The sequence below is a fragment of the Aquarana catesbeiana genome, linkage group LG04 (genome assembly GCF_042186555.1).
Source record: "Aquarana catesbeiana isolate 2022-GZ linkage group LG04, ASM4218655v1, whole genome shotgun sequence".
NCBI lineage: Eukaryota > Metazoa > Chordata > Amphibia > Anura > Ranidae > Aquarana > Aquarana catesbeiana.
In genome coordinates, this window is record NC_133327.1 from 388444675 (window position 1) to 388465664 (window position 20990).

Below are 20990 nucleotides of genomic sequence, written 5' to 3' on the forward strand. Positions count from 1 at the left end.
TCTGTGGACTGCTCAGTGCTGAGTCTCTTGAGGCTATTTGCAAGTCTGTAATTTGGTCCTCCTAGGACACCCTCTACACTATAATAGATGAACCCGGCTCACGACAGTAAAATTTGGGAAATTCATGGTGCATACTTGCGCTACTGATTACAAAATTTTTCTTGCACCCTCCCGTATGGCGAGTTAGTTCCCATTGTATGCTGCCATGATGCACTAGACAAATGGTATACTCACCTTTCCATAATTTTCCTTTCCTGGTGCATCTCCATGGCAGCATACAGATGCCCACCCAAATGGTGAGAGTTACAGAGAATGCTGTGAGCTGGGTCTGTCTTTGATTTATAGTTAACCAGTCCTATCAGGTTGTGGGGGTGGAGTCACAATGCATTGTATGCTGCCATGAAGATGCACCAGGAAAGGAAAATTACAGAAAGGTGAGTATACAATTTTTCATTTTTTTCGTCCGATCTGTTCTTTTGACAGATGAAAAATAGAGCTTTCATCCGTTCAAAAAAACAGATGTTGACGGAAGAGGATGTCATCCGTTTTTCCATAGGAATGCATTAATGTCCATTTTTCATCCATCAACGGATGGCTGAAAAACAGATGAATGGTCCGTATGTGTGAAAGGAACTTTAGTATACATCTTGGGTGCTTTTCATCTTCAATGTGACATCAAATAAATAAACCGTCACCGACTGTGAATCGTACACCCAAAGTGCTCCGTAAGTAGAATCCACTTACCAGAGGGATATGACCTCTTTAATTAAAAAGAAGGACCTTTGGCAAAGTATTGGGAAAAAACGATCAAAGAACCTAGAAAGAGGCGTTTGTGTTCCATCAGACGAGGACGAAAGGTCCAAGAAACTGAGCCCGCTAAAGATGAGAAATTCTTCTTAATACAATATGGCATCTGATAATCAAACATGGAGGAACAACAAGCTCCAAGAAGAAATTAAGAAAACATCGGAAAATTGGAAAGAAAGAAAATACGTAAAAGGGAGAAAATTTGTCATCTTAGGACTCCTTTTTCCGTTAATGACATTTTTCTTCATAAAAACTTACTTGACTTTTTCCAGTCTAGCAAAAAGAAAGAAAACAAGACTGAGACTCTGCATAAAAGAGACCTGCAACTATCCAGAAATAAGAGACATTTTCCAAAAGACGGTAATTTTGACACAAGCAATGACATATATGGATACGCTTGTATAGGATATGGGGTTACTTGTATGAATTTTTATTTTTTCCATCCTAACACTATTGAAATATACGCCAGTATAGAATCCAAGACAAAGTTTATAAAAATGCAAGGATCATATTTACATAATAATAAAACTGGTACATATGAGTGTAATTTAACAAATATGGGATTCTAGGTTATAGTTTTAAAAGGAAATGAGTTTACAATTTGGACTGGTGATGTAACTAATGGTAAGGTAAATTCTCCTTCTGTAGGAGCTTATGAGTTTATTATGCATTTGTAAGTTTTGGTACAGAACTGATATGCTGTAGTGATCGTCTAGCAGAAAGGTCATACACTTTTTTTTTATAGAATACTGTTATGTGTTACCATCAATCAAAGAAGTTTAAAAGACTTGTCAGCTATTGGCAAAGTGAATATTTAGAATAATTATGAATTCTTAGATTGTAAGCTCTAAGGAGCAGGGCCCTCTGATTCCTACTGTATCAAAGTGTATTGTATTTGTACTGTCTACCCTCAAGTTGTAAAGCACTACGTAAACTGTTGGCGCTATATAAATACTGTATAATAATAATAATATGATCATTTCATCTTTAGTCCAAGCTATATATGCTTATGGCTGCATTTTGCTGACTGGTAGATTTGAAATAGTATGAAGAACAGTGTGACACAAAGCTAGACACACTTCACTTGTCCTTCACTCATACACAGAAGGACTTCACTTCTCTTTCACACGCATGTAGCGCTGGTAGATTTTTAATCTACTGCTGATAGGTAAATTTAGTGGGTTATCTGTTCATACATAGTCAGATTTGCCTCTGTTCCAGCTCAGATGAGTTGCATGTGATTTCACACTGTGCCTGTGGGTGTCATTGTTACTATGGGCCAGTGTTAGAAAGGCAACATGTTGAAGTGTATAAGTGCTCCTCTGTCCCGGAGATAAATCGGTGGAGGTGATCCTCTGAGTTGCATTCTGGGAGAGGGTATTTATGGGACAGACGCCATGTTTCGGGGTTGTTTTCATCCACCTGCTGGCCCTCCTGGCTGACAGGTATGCTCTAGGAGTACTACCTCGTGGTCCTCCGATCGGGAGGCCCACTTCGCTGCGGCGTGTGGGTGGGCCCAGAGGCTTATCTGGGGCCTACTACAGCGGCCGAGGAATGGTCCTGGGCTGTCTATCCTATGTGAAGAAGCTGGACTACTGAGAAGATCCCAGGGGAGGACCTGTCACGGAAGGATCATGCAGAGTGCTGGTCTGGAGAGGGGCCTGGTGACTCAGTTGGAGGACGTATCCTAAAGTAATCCAACCGCATGGCACTGCCGGGTTGGCTTAAAGATCCTGGTGCTGTGTTCATTGTTCATCAGGAACAAATACATCCTGTGGCAGAGGATCGTACGTGTTTTGTTTCAATCAAGTCTGTGGCAAAGACTTTTGTTCATGCTGCGTACTGGCTGCTAGGTTAGTGAGAGAAACCTATCCAGGCGGGCAAAGATTCAACTCTAGAGAGAGAGTATATTCAGCTACAAGTTTCAATCCCTGATGCTACACAAAAAACATTAAGAAAAGGTATTTGAGCTTCCCTGCAACTTTCCTTCTACCTCTTTCCTGCTACTTCCTTCAATTTACGTTTATTAAAGCATTGGAAAAGATACTCAAGTGTCCGGTGCCTACAGTGTATATGGTAAACTCAACGGGACCCTAGACCTGGTTCCGGTGAAATAAGTGGTAAAGAAGGTGACGGTAACAGCCAGCTTAAACCAGCAGCTCCACCGAGAGTTATTGCTACACACAAGAAGACGCTTACATTTCACACTGAAGAAGACATTTTGTTTACTTTAGGCCTTGTCATGCCTTCTTTAATAAGGCTTGTAATTAGATTGTAAGCTCCTTGAGGGTAGGGACTGATGTGAATGTACAATGTATATGTAAAGCGCTGCGTAAATTGACGGCGCTATATAAGTACCTGAAATAAATAAAAAATAAAATAAAATAATTTTCCTATTGACTCTTTGATTTAATTAGATTGCTCTATGCTGCCATCTAGTGGCCATTTTGTATAACTGTGCTATATCTATTTCAAAGTAGTTATTTAGAATAGCTGGTTAGATTTGGTACATGCAAGCCGCCGTACTTTCAATCCCATCAGGCCTTGCATCAGCTTCCTGTAGTCTTTTCCTCTTCCCTTCCTATGGAACCAAGTACATCTGCTGCCATGCTCTACGCTAGCCTTCCGGATTCATCTTCGGTATGTTTGTTAATTGTATCTTCAGCTAGATATAGATAGGGAGGCACTATTTGTATGATCTTTATTAATTGCATTTTGTCTGTATCTGTTACAGTTTTACTCTATCTTGTATCAATAAAAGTTCAAAAGGATTCTGCGCCTACTGGAATGCATTGGTATGAGAGGAGTTAACAGTGTGCCCAAATACACCTCAGTCACGTGTAGTGAGGGGCATAACAGGCCTATATACAGATTACCTCATAAACAGCTGTTCTAGCAGACACCTCTCTGACAATAAAGAAGCACGAAGCTGAATCTTCTCTTGTACTTTCTTTTTAAGCTTTTATTCCTAAATATATTTTGTTTTACTACATCAAGCTGTATGAAGATTTTAACTTCGTATGTATTTTCAAGTTGATGCCAAGTGTGACCAAATAAACTCACACTCATACTAAACTTTGTTTTAAGACAGCCTGGCTATTGAACTTTTGAACAAAACACCTAAAAAGACACTAATTGACATAACATGTGTCTAGTGTACTTTTATCACTTGCTCAATAGGCTTCCTGATGAAGTAGCAGTATGAAACATACTTTTTTTTTAATCAACTTCATTACTTTCACAAGGGATGAACAATTGATCGACTGATCCTTCCTTCAACCAATCTTTCCTTCGATTGATTGAACTACCCTACCTCACTTTGATCCTTCCTGTGATTGACCAAACGATCCTTCCTGCGATCAACTGACTGATCCTTCCTGCGATCAACTGACCGATCCTTCCTGCGATCAACTGACTGATCCTTCCTGTGATCAGCTGACCGATCCTTCCTGTGATCAACTGACCAAACCTTCCTGCGATCGACCAACCAATCTTTCCTGTGATCAATTGATCCTACCTTTGATCAATCCTCCTTTTAATCAACCAATCCTTCTTACAATCAATCAACCAATTCTTCCTGCAATTGATTGACCAATCCTTTCTGCAATTGATCAACTGATCCTTGCTTACTTTGATCCTTTCTGCGATTGACTGACCAATCCTTTTTGCAATTTACTGACCAGCCTTTTCTGCAATCGATTGATCCTTTGATCAATCCTTTTATCCTGCAATTGATCGACTGATGCTTCCTGCGATCAGCTGACTGATCTTTCCTGCAATCAACTAACCTATCCTTCCTGTGATTGACCAACTGGTCCTTACTGTGATTGATCGACCAATCCTTCCTGCAATTGATCGACTGATCCTTCCTTACTTTGATCCTTTCTGAAATCGACAAGCTGATCCTTCCTGCGACTGACCAATGCTTCCTGTGATTGATCGGTCCTTCCTGCAATTTATTAATCCTTTAATCGGTCCTTTGATCCTGCGATTTGATTGATACTTCCTGTGATTTACTGGCCAATCCTTCCTGTAATTCATTGAACAATCCTTCCTGCCATAAATTGATCCTTCGATCAATCCTTTGATCCTCTAATCAATCGACTTATGGTTACTGTGATCGGTCAACCGATACTTCCTTGTGATCACACGATCCTTCTTTTGATCAACCGATCCTTTGATCCTTTTTCGGATTGACCAATACTTTATGCGATTGATCAACTGATCCTTCCTGTGATTTATCTAATCGACCAATCCTTCCTGCGATCGATCAACTGGCCCTTCCTTACTTTGATCCTTCCTGCGACTGACAGACCGAACCTTCCTTACATTGATCCTTCCTGTGATCAGCAGACTGATCCTTCCCGAGATCAATCAACTGATCCTTCCTTTGACTAACTCTTCTTTGGATTAATTGATCCTTCCTTAATTGTTTTTGTGCTAATTATTTTTTGTAATGTTATTTATCCATTTCCATATAGTATGATACCTGGTTGATCCTGTGTTCTTGCACTCTAACATTCATATCATTAACACTCATATCCTTCCTGCAATTGATCGATGATCCTTCCTTACCTTGATCCTTCCTGTGATCTATCGACCAATCCTTCCTGTGATTGATTGACCCATCCTTTCTTTTTTTGATCCTTTCTGCAATCGACTGACTGATATAAATATCACTACTGTAATCTGGGTGGGATGGAGAACCAAAGCAATGGGGAATGCAAGTGAGAAGAAAGTGGATAGCAGCACTAAAATACTCTTAAAAGTGTCCAAATATGTGTACAAATACAAAGCTGATAAAAAGTGCATATACAGCTGTACTCATAAGTTTGCATTCCCTGCCAGAATTTATCATTTCTTGGCCATTTTTTAGAGAGAATGAATGATAACACAAAAACTTTTCTTTCACTCATGGTTAGAGTTTGGCTGAAGCCGTTTATTATCAGTCAACTGTGTTTACTCTTTTTAAATAATAATGGCAACAGAAACTACCCAAATGACCATGATCAAATGTTTACATACCCCAGTTCTTAATACCGTGTATTGCCCCCTTTAACATCCCTGACACCCTCCTGCCCCCGCCATAGGAGTATATGGGTCCGGCGTCCTGAAAGGGGTAAGGCGCATAGATAGGGAAGCGGCAGCAGGGGTAGGGGGTGCGGTGCCCATGCGCCCACAATGCACGGGCCGCCACTGTTACCAGCATGGGTTTACAAAAGGTCGTTCTCACCAGACCAGGCTGTTGACATTCTAGGTGGAAGTGAGCTGCCATAAAGACAGGGGAAGACCCGTGGATTTGGTGTACTTGGATTTTGCAAAGGCATTCAATACAGTCCCCCATAAACCCTTAATCCACAAGCTAAGGTCTGCAGGCATGGACCATAAGGTTTGTTTTTGGGTAAAAAACTGGTTACAGGGGCGTGTTCAAAGGGTGGTGATAAATAACATGTACTCAGACTGGTCTGGAGTGGTAAGATGGGTACCCCAAGATTCTGTCTTGGGACCAATTCTATTCAATTTATTCATAAATCATATAGAGGGTGGGATACATGGCTCAATCTCAGTTCACATTAGGATATAGAATAACTTCACATCTACTACTCACTAGGAGAAGAACTGCTGGGGCAATCAAGGATGGAGAAAGATCTGGGGTCCTAGTAGATGAAAGATTGAGCAATAGCATGCAATGTCAAGCTGCAGCTACCAGAAGAATATTAGCATGCATAAAAAAAGGATATACTCCAGAGATAGAAAGATATTCCTACCACTTTATAAAACTGGGGTTAGACCACATCTGAAGTATTCTGTCCATTTCTGGTCAAGTCCTCAGAATGGATGTGCTGGAACTGGAGAGAGTCCAAAGAAGGGCAACAAAACTAATAAGGGGACTGGAAAAATGTATTCTTGCTGGAGAAACAACACTTGAGAGGAGATATGATAGCGATTTATAAATACCTCAATGGTGATCCCAGCATACTAAAAAAACTATTCAGTCTCAAGGAGTGTAAGAGGATAAGGGGCCACACAAGCTTAATTCACTAATGTCACACAACTGGGTGGGCTCAGGGCGCAGTGCTCTTCGCCTGAAACCACCGTTTTTTAAAGCCAAATAGAGCCTCGGCTCTAATCACGTGCTACAAAACAAAATTGGAATCCATGCATCTGGCATCCTGCATGTAGATTAGATGCCAGGCACATGGATTCCACAGGCGGCGCCCCTATGTCCCTAATGGAATGGCCGCCACTGCTTGGAACTATTCTGGAAATATGATGCCTTGCCCTAATTGGCTGACTAAATTACCTCTAAGTAAAAATTGCTAGTGTGTACTCCCCAAATTTCAACACTGGTGATTACATATTAATTCTTTAAAATTACTATAAAACCATGATATTGGCTAACTTGGTGATTACTGTAATATACTGTGTATAGTACATAGTGCTCTTTAGTGTATAATATGGGAAATAGATTGCTTTCACTAATGCTAACTAATCCTGGCATTTCTTTTGGCCAAACTAAAGCCGATGATTGAAGAGTTCTGAAATTTTCCCTAGAATATCCCCTGCAGACAAAATCATACTGGAATGAGAGGAGAGAAAATTGAGTACTGTCCGTGATACTTTTTTTATTTGCACTAACATACAATTTTTTAGGACAAGCTTTCGGGGTATGTCCCCTTCTTCACAGTCCAAGCAGTACTGATTCACAAATTTTTAAGCAGAATGTTAAAGAAGAAAAAAAAAAAAAAAGAGGAGAAAAACAAACACATACAAATCAATGGTAATAAAGATAGCAACAGAGTTAGTGAGATAAGACAGAGGGAGAGCTATAGAATGCAGGGGGATACTAGTCACAGAGGGGGTCGTAAAACTTTAGCATAATGTGTAAGGAAACCAATATCTAAATTCAGGCCATTATTTTTCCTGTCAAAAAGAAGTATCATTCTTAGTTCAAACATTTTCCTTTCCTGGATAGTTCTGAAATTCTCTTTAAGAACTAAAACATTGAGGTCTTCTATAGTGTGGTCCGGTTGTGAGAAATGATGTCCCACAGGTGTGCATAAACCGTCTTCTTTATGTTCTTTGATGGTATGTCTGTGTAAATTCATCCTCACTTGCAATGTCTGTCCTGTTTCACCAACATAAGATCCTTTTGCATTGGATGAGGTACACAACATTACTGGAGGTACAGTTGTAAAATCCCATGATATTGAAGGTCCCATTTGTGTGTGTAACACTTTTGGATAGATTGATCTGGTTGCATAGTTTTCAGCGTTTTTTATTGCAGGGTTTGCTTCCATTATTTGTGACTTCATAATCAAAGTGAAGTTTCCTGCTGATTAGTTTGTGTCTGAGGTTGGGTGGTTGTCTGAAAGCCAATAATGGGGGCTGTTGGAATATTCCTTTCAGAGTTTCATCCTCTGTTATAATGGGTTGTAAATCTTTGATTATCTTTTTGATCCCTTCAAGTGCTGGGTTGTATGTGGTGACTAGAGGTACTCGGTTATTTGTTTTTTTCTCTGTGTATTGGAGGAGATTTTCTCTTCGGGTTTTCAAGGCTGTGTTTATGCTGTTGTTGATGGTTTTGTCTTTGTAACCTTTCTTATGGAAGGAGTCTGCCAGTGTTCTGAGATGTTTATCTCTGTCTTCTGGGTCTGAACAAATTCGGTGGTATCTGATGGCCTGGCTGTGTATAATGGCCCGTTTAGTGTGTTGGGGGTGAAAACTGGAACTATGAAGATAGCTGCATCGGTCAGTCGGTTTTCTGTATATCGACGTGTGAAGCTTGTCATCCCTGATGTATACTGTAGTGTCCAGGAAGTTGACATGTGTGTTCAAATAGTCCATTTTTAGTTTGATAGATGGGTGAAAAGTGTTGATCAATGAGAAGAATTGGTTTAGATTTTCTTCACCTTCAGTCCATATCAGATATCATCAATATAGCGATAATATCTGTATGGCTTTCAGATGCTGTTCAGGAATTTGTCCTCCAGGTAAGCCATAAATAAGTTTGCAAATTGCAGAAGTTGCAAGCGAGGATGAATTTACACAGACATACCATCAAAGAACATAAAGAAGACAGTTTATGCACAACTGTGGGACATCATTTGTCACAACCGGACCACACTATGTCGCCGGGCACCCGCCGGGCACCCGCCGGGCACCCGCGATTGCCCGGTAACCGAGCAGGACCGTGGATCTGTGTGTGTAAACACACAGATCCATGTCCTGTCAGATGGGAGGAGACCGATGGTGTGTTCCTTGTACCGATCGGTCTCCTCCCCTTGTGAGTCCCCTCCCCCCACAGTTAGAATCACTCCCTAGCAACATATTTAACCCTACAGTGCCCCCTCCTGGTTAACCCCTTCATTGCCAGTCACATTTATACAGTAATCAATGCATTTTTATAGCACGGATCGCTGTATAAATGTGAATGGTCCCAAAAATGTGTCAAAATTGTCCGATGTGTCCGCCGAAAATATCGCAGTCACGATAAAAATCACAGATCACCGCCATTACTAGTAAAAAAAAAAATAATAATAATAAAAATGCTATAAATCTATCCCCTTATTTTGCTATAACTTTTGCACAAACCAATAAATATATGCTTATTGCGATATTTTTTACCAAAAATATGTAGAAGAATATGTACAGTATCGGCCTAAACTGAGGAAAAAATTTGTTTAAAAAAAAAAATTTGGATATTTATTATAGCAAAAAGTAAAAAATATTGTGTTTTTTTTTAAACTTGTCACTCTTGTTTTGTTTATAGCACAAGAAATAAAAACCGTAGGGGTGATCAAATACCACCAAAAGAAAGCTCTATTAGTGGGGAAAAAATGATAAAAATTTCATTTGGGTACAGTGTTGTATGACCGCGCAATTGTTATTCAAAGTGCGACAGCGCTGAAAGCTGAAAATTGGCTTGGGCAGTAAGGGGGCGAAAATGCCCGGTATGGAAGTGGTTAAAGGCTCCAGTTTTAAAAAATAAAGTATTCAAAAAAGCCGATCTTGACGTTTTGAATACTTTGAAGTGCAGTGGGAGGAGTTTGGGGTCTTATAGACCCCAGATCTCTCCATAAAGAGTACCTCTCACATGCCTATTACTGTCACAAGGGATGTTTACATTCCTTGTGACAGCAATAAAAAAACAAAAGATGTAAAATGACAGTGTAAATTATTTATTTATTTTTTATCTATTTATTTATTGAAATGTATAAAATATCGGCAAAAAATTTTGGCTATCAACAGGAGAGGTGGCCAAAATATCGGTATCGTATCAGCACCGTAAAATCGATATCAGTCGATCCCTACCTTGCATGCATCTCAAATACATCAAAAATAGGAAATAGAATATTGGCTTACTAAAATTAGTCAACCTGTGCATGGGCTTAAATAGACTCTATAAATACAGTTTTTATTCTTAATATTACATTGATTTTTACAGATTCAGTTTAAATTTATGACACTTATATTTCATGCTCGATACCTCTTTGACACACTGTAGTTACTCATAATGTACTGTTATGGATGAGTTACATTAATATGTGTGCAATGTTTACATTACATTGGTTTATGGGTAATAGCAATTCTCTCCTGGCAGATATTTTAGATGCAATTATACAGTTTTTACACTGCGGTTATTAAATCACATAGGTTGCATGAAAAAAAGGAAGTGCTCATGTCTGAGAGTGCTACTCATTATCTTTGTTAATTATGTTTTAATTACACTATGTCCCTAAGCACTATGGCATTGCCATAATTTCCCTGCAAATAGTCAGTGACTAAATATATACATTTTTTTCACTGATATGTTGTTTGGTCTTTAAGGTTGAAGGGAATGATAGAGCAATCTGTGACAGTGACTCTCCAGAGTCCCAGCACTGTGTGATTCTCTTAATTTGTTTGGTTAATTATCCTGTACTGGCAAAACTGAGTAAAGTAAACAAAAGAATATAGAATTACATTGTCTAGTTAGAAAACGTGACAAGCCTCACTGCATGTTTATCAGAATTTTAAGAACAATGTAGATTTTAAAAACATTACTTTTTTTTTTTAACCTTTATCTTTATTTTAATTTTTCCCAACAGATACCATTTCCATACAAAATACAATAAAATATATTCCAAGAAAAGAAACGCATGTCTTTAGACTTCCCATTCCCTCTCCCCCCCATATCCCCACCTTCCCACCTCCAATCCCTTTCAGATTAATATATTAACAAAGCAGACTTTCTAGATATTCACAGTCTTGGGTACCAGTCCTGGGGTTTCAATCCATACTTTCCATAACCGTTCAAATCTACTTCCACCCCCCCTTCTCAGATAAGCCAGTTTTTTCCCTAATTATTGTATTATTGACCCTTCCCAGCCACTCTGTTACCAATGGTGGTTATAAATGTATCCATTTCCAGGTAATCGCCTTTCTAGCTTGATATAGACATCGCAATACTGCTGTTTGTTTGACCCTGAGTAACGCACTCTGCGCCAAATATCCCAACACACTCAGCACCGGATCCAATTGTAAACTAATTCCATATACCGAGTTTATTTTATCTAACACCTCTTTCCAATATTTATGTAGGTTGTTATGGAATAGCTCAATTCTAGTGGGAATTGGAGACATTGCCCACATCCCTAATGATATAAATAACAAAACAGAAACCCTCTGGCAGGACTTTAAAAGGCAATGACGCCAAAAATGTATGTATAGACCGTGGATATAAAAAACATATTTTTTAATGATACAAATATTTAAAAACAAATACATAAAAGATTGGATATCACAAATTTACAAATTCAATGAAATGTTCACATGAAGTTCACATGAAGTCACAACACTCTTGTATAAATATACAGAGTGAGACTCTACGCGTTTCAAGGTTATGTGTTTTTCCTCTTTATCAGGAGCAAGTGATACAAAAGTTTGATATCTATAAATCAAAAAATACAATGAATACAAGATATATATATATATATATATATATCACACACATATGCACATGAGGGTCGGAGCATATAGAATTTATCAAAAAAGGGGGGCCTCACATATAATACATAAGGGGGAATGTTCACAATTTAACCTACCTCACTCAAAAAGTGATTGGAACACAGGATTGGAGGGGTTCACAGTGGGGGAAGAGGGGTTTGTGTACCCAGTTGGGTGACCCTTAAGCCCATAGATGGTAAGATGGCAGGTCTAGCAATCTATAATTAAAGAATATATGAATAGAATATTTTATTCTATTCAGCCCACATAGACCTTAGACATGTGCATTCGTTTTCGTCCGAATGCATTTTCGTCCGAATTTCAGGTATTTTCGTTTTCGTTTTAACAAACGATAACGAAAGTGCAGAATCCAAAAAGGAAAGATCCGACATAAACAAATGCTTTATTTTCATTTTCGTTGCTACAACAATTCAATATAGATAGGAGATTCGACGTGATGATGACAATCTGTGTCCATCAAACCTGTGGTTGAATGTGCCTAACCTTAACTCTATTAGTCCAAATTTATTCTACATAGAGAGAAAATATTCGACATAGAGAGAAAAGATTTGACGTAGGGGAGAAAAGATTTGATGTAGGGGAGAAAAGATAAATAAAAATAATGATGATGAATGTTATTGGCTGATTGTAACCAAAGAGGAGGAGCAGTAAAATAGCTAGAACTAAGTACACACATACTTTGGCTTATGGTGTCTGTTGAAAGTTCTAAGAAGATTCGATGGAGCAGGTAAATACGGCGTGGTACAGTTTAGCTGCTCCGTCAAATCTTCTTTGAACATTCGACAGACACCATAAGCTTTTAATGACAGATTCGACCCTAATTTGAATTTTCGGACGAATGCAATTTTTAATGAAAAACGAAATAAATAAAAACTAATTTCGGGAGTAACTAAATACATTTATTTTTCGGACGAAAACGAAATTCTGAAACGAAGTATTTCAGTGTGCACATGTCTAATAGACATATATATATATGTATGTTAACCGTAAAGGCGATTGTGGATATATAGAAAATATGCTTACTTGTTGGTTTGCTGTCATAGAAATGCAGTATCCAGTGAAATGGACACAAGCAAATGGAGGATCACCCCAAAAGCAAGAGGGATCAATTTCTGAGCCTTAGGGTGGCAAAATTGTGGGATAATATACGTCAATTGTTCAATGACCACCACAATGAGTATAATTCAATAAGTGTGCCACCACCTGAAGAAAAACTCACTTACCAGATGGCAAGCAAAACCAACATATTGCTATTGCCCAGCCAAGGCCTTTGCTTACACCGAAGATCGTGGAAATAGGTAATGGATGGATAATCTCACAGGTATATTCATACACTGGTGAAACCGCTCAATCCAGGACCATTAAATCAGCAGCAGTAACCCAAGGAAAGAAAACTACCATAGTGTAATATTGCCTCATGAATATATATTCGTAAAAAATGGTATTGCACTTACATCTTAGAAGTTTAAAAATCACGCATAAAATTACAAAGCCAGCCGGCTGCAAACAGACTCCCGTCCTGCTAGCGAGACAGCGTGGTGATGTCAGCACGTATCCTCCAGATGCGTTGCATCATATGTGACGTTATCAGTGGGGAACGGGTAGCGTGCTGATTCACCACCTTTAATATAGAATCACACCTCGTTCTGAGTGCTGTGTGCGGAACTTCAAACGTCATTTTGGAAACTGGCAACCCATCACTTATTGAAGAGATAGCATATCACACACAAAGATAAATAAAATAAAAACATAAACTAACCTACCAATCTAGTGTTCGAATAAATATGTGAATATAATTAACCAATTCGAGTATTATAACACATGAATTGGTGAAAAAAGTAAATAAAACAAAAATATTTTTGGATTTAACCTTTGATAATATGGTGAATATAGATAATTCAATAATTAAATATAAATTGAATTGTTAATTACTAGCATCACAATTGATGCTAGATGACAACCCATGCAACATATATTAGTGTATGTGAAATATCAAGCATTGGAAATGCTGAAGTGAAAAATATAAAAATAAATAATGAAAAATGTTAGTGAATATACAAAAATGATTAGCCTAAACGGTCAACCTCCTATATAGTGGAACATAGTCCCAAAAACTTAATAAATATATGTGGATGCATATATATACCCCACACATATAGTTAGAATTTATAAAAAATGTATAAAATAAAGAGAGATAAAATAAAATAAAACTAAAAACGAAAACATATAACGTATAGATTATATATATATATATATATATATATATATATATATATATATATATATATATATATATATATATATATGTATGTATATATATATATATATATATATATATATATATATATATATATATATAATTTTGTGGACAGAAAGTATTCAGACCCCCTTAAATTTTTCATTCTTTATCATATTGCAGCCATTTGCTAAAATCATTTAAGTTCATTTGCTGTGTGTGCATTAATGAGGAAAAAAATCTCCGTCCCCACTGTGTGTATGTGTGTGTGTGTGTGTATATATGTATTATATGAAATATAAATAAATGAAATTAGAATAGGATAGATGTAATAGTCACATAAAATTATAAAAATATTACAAGAATCCATACACATGACTCAGATCACGTTTACATCAAACCCACTAGGAATTATCAATAAAAGCGTTCACGTCAACATCAATATTTAACCCATGGGGTGCATAAGTTTTCATCCTATGGATCCAAGCCATCTTGAGTTTTGAAATTTCTCTCACCAATGAGCAACCCCTCCAATTGGGGCTAAACTTATCTATACCTAAAAACAGAGTGTTAGACGGATCCTCATTGTGCACAAGAAGATAACGTTTGGACACTGAATGATTTTTAAATTCAGATTTGATATTTGTGATGTGCTCATTGAGGCGAACCTGTAGGGGGCATTTGGTCCTCCCTATATACTGGAGACCACATGGACATTGAAGTAAATACACTACTCCCAACGTTGAACATGTGATGAATGGAGTGATCACATGCTGCATCTGGGTGCTTGAAGACAGAAATGTAGTAGTTCTTCTATGAAAACAGCTACTCAAGGAGGACACCCTACATCTTTTGCATTGATAAAAGCCAGTTAACTGTTCAAAAAAAGTGGCTTTAAGGGTGGGGGGATCAAGAAAATTAGAGAACACTCTGTTCCTCAATGAGGATGCCCCTTTGAAAACCACCTGAGGTTTCTCAGGTAGCACTGCCTTCAATACTCTGTCATTACTGACAATGTGCCAGTGTCTGGAAATAATCTGCCTGATACTTCTGTGTTGTAAGGAATAGGCAGTTATAAAGGGAACCCCTGAAGTATGTGGCCCCCTATTTTGTGCTGGCTTGTCAAGAAGCAAAGAATCCATATCCATCCCCTCAACTGTATTTAATGTACACATCAAGGAATCTCTAGTATATCCCAAGAAATCTACCTGTTAGGGTTTCTGCCTGTACCCGGAACTCGTTTGGATCATAACCGTTCCTTTTCAACCTCATATATTGGCTCTTGGGTACAGAGCTAAGCCAAGGGCCATAATGGTAGCTATCCACTGGAATGTATGAGTTACGGTCAGTGGACTTGGAAAAAAGTGGAAAAGTTTTAACAGCAATCATCAAATCCAAAAAATGTATTTCAGACTGACTCATTTAAAGCTTAAGATGAATAATTCTATGGTTGGAATTCAGGGAGGCCATAAATCCCCGCAATTCCAAACCATCACCATCCCACAGGAGGAGGATGTCTTCTATATACCTAGCCCACAAAATAAGTTGGGGTCTACCGTGGGCATAGATGACATCCTCCTCCCATCTGGCCATAAAAAGATTGGCCAGGCTTGGGGCATATTTAGCCCCCATAGCAACACCTCGACTCTGCCTGTAAAATTGATTCCCAAACCAAAAATAATTGTGAGAGGCTACGTATTCTAAAAGCTCAACAATAAAGGACACCTGGCATATCTGAAGTACAGAATCTCCATCAAGAAATCCCTTCACCTCCTCTAATCACAAATCATGGGGGATTATAGTGTACAGCGAGGTGACATCAGCGGTCACCAGCCACACACCTGGTTTTAATGTGACTCCAGAGAGAAGATTGATCACATGTCAGGAATCTTTAACAAAAGATGGCATATTGCGGACTAGGGGTTGTAAATAAAAATCAATATATCTGCCCACACAGGAGGTGATGGAATCAATACCACTTACAATTGGACGTCCTGGGGGCAGACAGGATTTTTATGTATCTTTGGTAAATAATAAATAATTGGCATCCTGGGCGCTCTAGGCACCAAAAACAGACTCTCCTTTTTGTTCCCCAACAGCAAAACCCTTATGCCCTGTAAACACCGATGGAAAATGAGCAATCTGAGCGTGTTGTCGGAAATTCTGACCATGTGTGGGCTCCATCGGACATTTTCCATCAGATTTTCCGACACACAAAGTTTGAGAGCAGGCTATAAAATTTTCTGACAACAAATTCCGACTGTGTGTGGACAATTCCGATGCACAAAGTGCCACGCATGCTCAGAAGAAATTCCGAGACGGAACAGCTTGGTCTGGTAAAATTAGCGTTCAGAATGGATATAGCACTTTCATCAGGCTGCAATGTTTAAAATTGTTTAATACAGCGCACTCTCTTCTTCTTTATAATGCTAGAAGAATTAAGTAGTTTTGCTGATGATATTCACACAGACTTCTCACAAACTTCTTTCTTTTTTATTTATCATGATTTCATCAATGTATTTTGATTTGTCACATCTGACAAAAAAGATATGTTTTTTTTTGGTTTGTATTGTTTTCAAGCCTGATATTGTTTTTAATTTTTTTTTTTATTTTACTCCAGTATATTTTTGAGTGTGTTTTGTGTTTCAAGTTACCACCACACCATTATTATCTTGTATTATTTAATCTCAAGGAGATTGTTTGGTGTTGGTGTCTCTTGTTAATTTCACATTGCAGTTTTGAAATGTACCTGCCTCCTCACAAACAAACTGTCCTTTTTGAAGGAAAACACACATAGGCGAGTATAATTTAAACAAAAAATCCTTTATTAAGGGCTCATAACCAAACAAAGAGGGAGGCAACGCTGGATAAACATCAGAAATTGGCGAAGCCTTTGACCCCCAGGGCAGACATCAATTATTTTACAGCAAAATTGGTGGCCTGAGGAGTCCATATCTAAGGGAGTGCAGTCTGGTCCAGAAGTCCCAGAGATCATGATCAGCAGCAGATGACATGTATGTCCCCAAGCTGTAGTCATACAAGAGCCTGCATCTTTTGCCAGACCAGACTGAACCCAGGGTCATCACTCTCTGGTCTTCCTTACACGCTTCCTTCCTGGCTGTGGCTCTGGTGTTGGAGGTGTGGTAGGAGGAGGAGTAGGACCTGAAGGAGGAGGAGGACCTGGAGGAGGAGGAGGACCATGGGTGAGCTGACAAATGTGGGTTTTACATGTGAGTTGGCCCCTCAACCCCTTATTTAGAGCCAAAATTACAAACTCACAGAAGAGTCATTGGCCCTCCTCCATCTGCATCATTTTGCATGCGGTTAGCTCTGCAAAATCCTTTTCCACACTGTGGGGTGTTCTGAGGGCCTCAGTAACCTTCCAATATAGGCCTATTGCAGCCTCCTCCGGGTTACTCCTCTTCCTGCCACTTTGTCTTTGAAGGCGGAGGGGAGGGACCTGGGTATTGGGCAGCCTGCTTGGCCAGGGAACCTCCTGGCTAAGACTTTCCTGTGTATGAAAAAGGGACATCGTTTTAGTTTTTGCTTCATCAATCACAATCATAAATTAGTACTCCAAACTAACATCTATTTAACATCATTGAATGGACAGCCAGAAATATTTAGAAGAATGCTATACCTGGCTTAATCTGGGCTCCTCCACATGTTGATGCCTGGAAGGCCCAGGTTGGGCGTCAGAAGCCTCAGCTGGGGGAGGAAGGAAGCGTGGAAGGAAGACTGGAGAGTGCTGGCCTGGGTTCAGTCTGACCTGACAGAAAATGCAGCCTGTCATAGTACCACAGCCTGGGGAAATAAATGTCATCTGCTGCTCCTGATCTCTGGGAATCCTGGGCCTTCTTGTGCTCCCTTAGATAAGTGCTCCTCATGCCACCAATTAGGATCTTCAAATAGGTGATGTCCGCCGTAGGGATCACCGGCTTCACAAATTGCAGCAAATTATCCAGCGCTGCCTTCCTCTTTGTTTGGTTCTTATATTCAGGGTGGTTTACCTGCCACAGACAAGGCAGCTCCCTGAACACATCTATGAAGATTGGCATAAAGTCCTGATCATTGACTAGATCCATTTTCACTGCAAGACACAACACCAGACAAACCCTAATGTCAGCCTAAAGTCTTATAAACTTGTCTGAATACAGGCCTCAATCTAGAAGCAGTATAGGCCCAAATGTAAATCTTACCTTCATTATCACGATCGGCGCCTCCGATACTCCTTCCTCTGCTCACAGATCGTACGCACTACGCACGCGTGTTACGCTTTATATACACTGCGCATGCGTGAAACTCCGCCCGCCCTTGACGTTCTTTCTAATCCATTCCCCGCTTCTTCTCATTCGGCGCAGTGGGGGAAGATTACATGGTGGAGACACAGCAGGTGTGTGCTAATTACAGCAACGAGGAGGAGGAGGAGGAGGAGGAGGAGGAAAGCCCGGAGCCAGAAATGTCCCGATCCCAGAGGAGATGATTTAAGGCCTCAAATATGTCCTTTGGGGAGATGTTGGATATGGTCGACATCCTGAAGAGTGCCGAGTATGGACCTTACCCCAACCCCAATGTCAGAAAGGCCAAGATCATGGCGAAAGTGGTCAAAAGTCTGCAGAAGAATTTCAGGGTACGGCGATCCAAGGATCAGCTCAGGAAGCGGTGGTCGGACCTCAAAATCAGGGAGCACGAGCAGTACAGAAGGATCAGGAGAGTGCTGCAAAAAAGTAAGTAGTTGTCCTGTGTTCCTATTCTTTATTTCTATTACGTTCGTGCTGCTCCATGTGCTTTTCTTTACTGTTGTACAGTTTAAAATGGCAACTTTCATGTTCATGGGCACATTGTTCGTTCGTATGAAACATTGTTCGTTCGGCATAGAAAACACCATTGTTTTGGCCATATGAATTTGAATACATTTTTTCTAGCCTACTTCTCTTAAAATAATTTTGGAGTCTAGATGGGTTTGTAACTAGAATGTAATGCAAACTAGATTCTGTGTAAGGAGAGGACACTCAGCAGCTGTTTACACATCTGGATGCTGGAGCACTAGTGGGGGACACCAGAACACCCTTTTTATTAGGGGCCCCACACAGGTGCTCCAGTGTATACTATAGGGGTGTCTCCATCTGTGAAGCTTGTACAAAACAGGTAAGTATTCAAGCTTGACAAAGGAAAACAATATTTCTTCATCATGGAACTCTGCCAAAATAGACAATTGTACCCCACTTCCAAGCAATGATTCATATTCCTCTTTCTGTCATCAAATATCTGTGTGCTAAGTATACCTAATTTTTTTTACATAGGGGAGAAAAGACTCAGAGGACACCACTCGGCAGAAGAGACAGCAGACCCCCCACTTCATGAAGAAGGTGAAATTCCCCAAAGCCAACAGGAGGAGGAGGAGGAGGAAGGAGACATAATCGAAATAGTTACCACAACAGGTGAGTGTGACCACAGGCTCAGGTAAGAGATGGATGCCGGCATATTTATAATACACGGTGTGTTTTTGTTTCTCTATTTTTAGGTGATCGTGATGTTGTGGATCCAGGTCATTTCACCAGTGAAAGTGCACAGGTCCTGATCGGGGAGATCATGGGGTGTAATAGGGACTTGGAAAACATCCAAAAAAACATCAATGATGTTAAAAACAAAATGAAAAACATCATTGATGTTTTAGGGAGAGTTTAAAACACCTCCAAATCCCTTCCTTTTTTGTGGTATTTGTAAAGTAAAAATTTTTAACATTTTTTATAGAAAAGCCAAATTTTGAAGATGCACACAGTGTGTCAACATGTGCTATCTGCCATCACGGGAGATCAATGTAGGTGTTTTGGGGGTGCAACCCCTTCCTCAATAATAAAGTAGCTGAGAGGAAGGGGTTGCACCCACAAAACACGTCCCTTGATCCCCCGTGATGGCAGCTAGCACATGTTGACATTCGGCCATTTGTGTGCATCTTCTAAATTTGGCTTTTCCAAGTGTGACTTCACCCCATCTGAACGCAATATCAAACACAGTTTCTAAATACTCATATCTGATATTGCCTTCAATTTCTACAAAAGTTAAACTTTGTAAGTTCCATATTTGTGTATTTCTTGTTTGTTTGAAACATGCCTGTTTTACCTTAAATGGACATTTCAATATTTATTAATGTTACTAAAAAAATTGTTATACAACAAACATGGTGGTTTGTTTTAAAAACCTTTTAGAAATGCACATGTGATTGTGCTGGTATTAAAAAGATTGATAATCAAGAATGTGTGGATTATTGTTTCAAGGATCCTAAAATTTTGTTATGGTAAAATTGGTGTTTTCAGTGACAATGGGGGTTATTTCCTAAGGGCAAATCCACTTTGCACTACAAGTGCAGTTTCAGTGCAGGCTCAAGTGCACTCGTAGTGCAAAGTGTATTTTCCTTTAGTAAATAACACCCAACAGTGCTTTTTAGGGTTACACAATCACAACATTTTCAGGACTCCCCACATTTCTGTCAGGGTCAGCTAAAAGAAACACAAGCAATAAATGTCACCGAAGATTTTAGTAGTTAAAATGATTTTTTTATTTTAAAAATGTATCAGACATTGCCTGGCATATTGATGGCCCCCCTACCCGCAAAGTAATCAAGGTATCTAAGACGGACCTCGTGGGCACTCAGGGGGGGCAAGCCAGGACAGCCACTTTCAAGCGCCATCAGGGTTGGTTCACTTACTTGAATTCCAGCCTCAGGCCCAACTGAGGCAGCATAATTGGCAGAATTTCGCCTTAAAAAGTTGTGGAGAACACAGCACACCAGGATGATATGATTCAGTTTATACTTCGCCATGTGTATGGGTGTAAGAAATAGTCGGAACCGGCTGGCCATGATTCCAAATGTGTTCTCTACCACTCTTCTGGCTCTGGCCAGCTGGTAATTAAAAACCCTCTGGTCCGGGGTGAG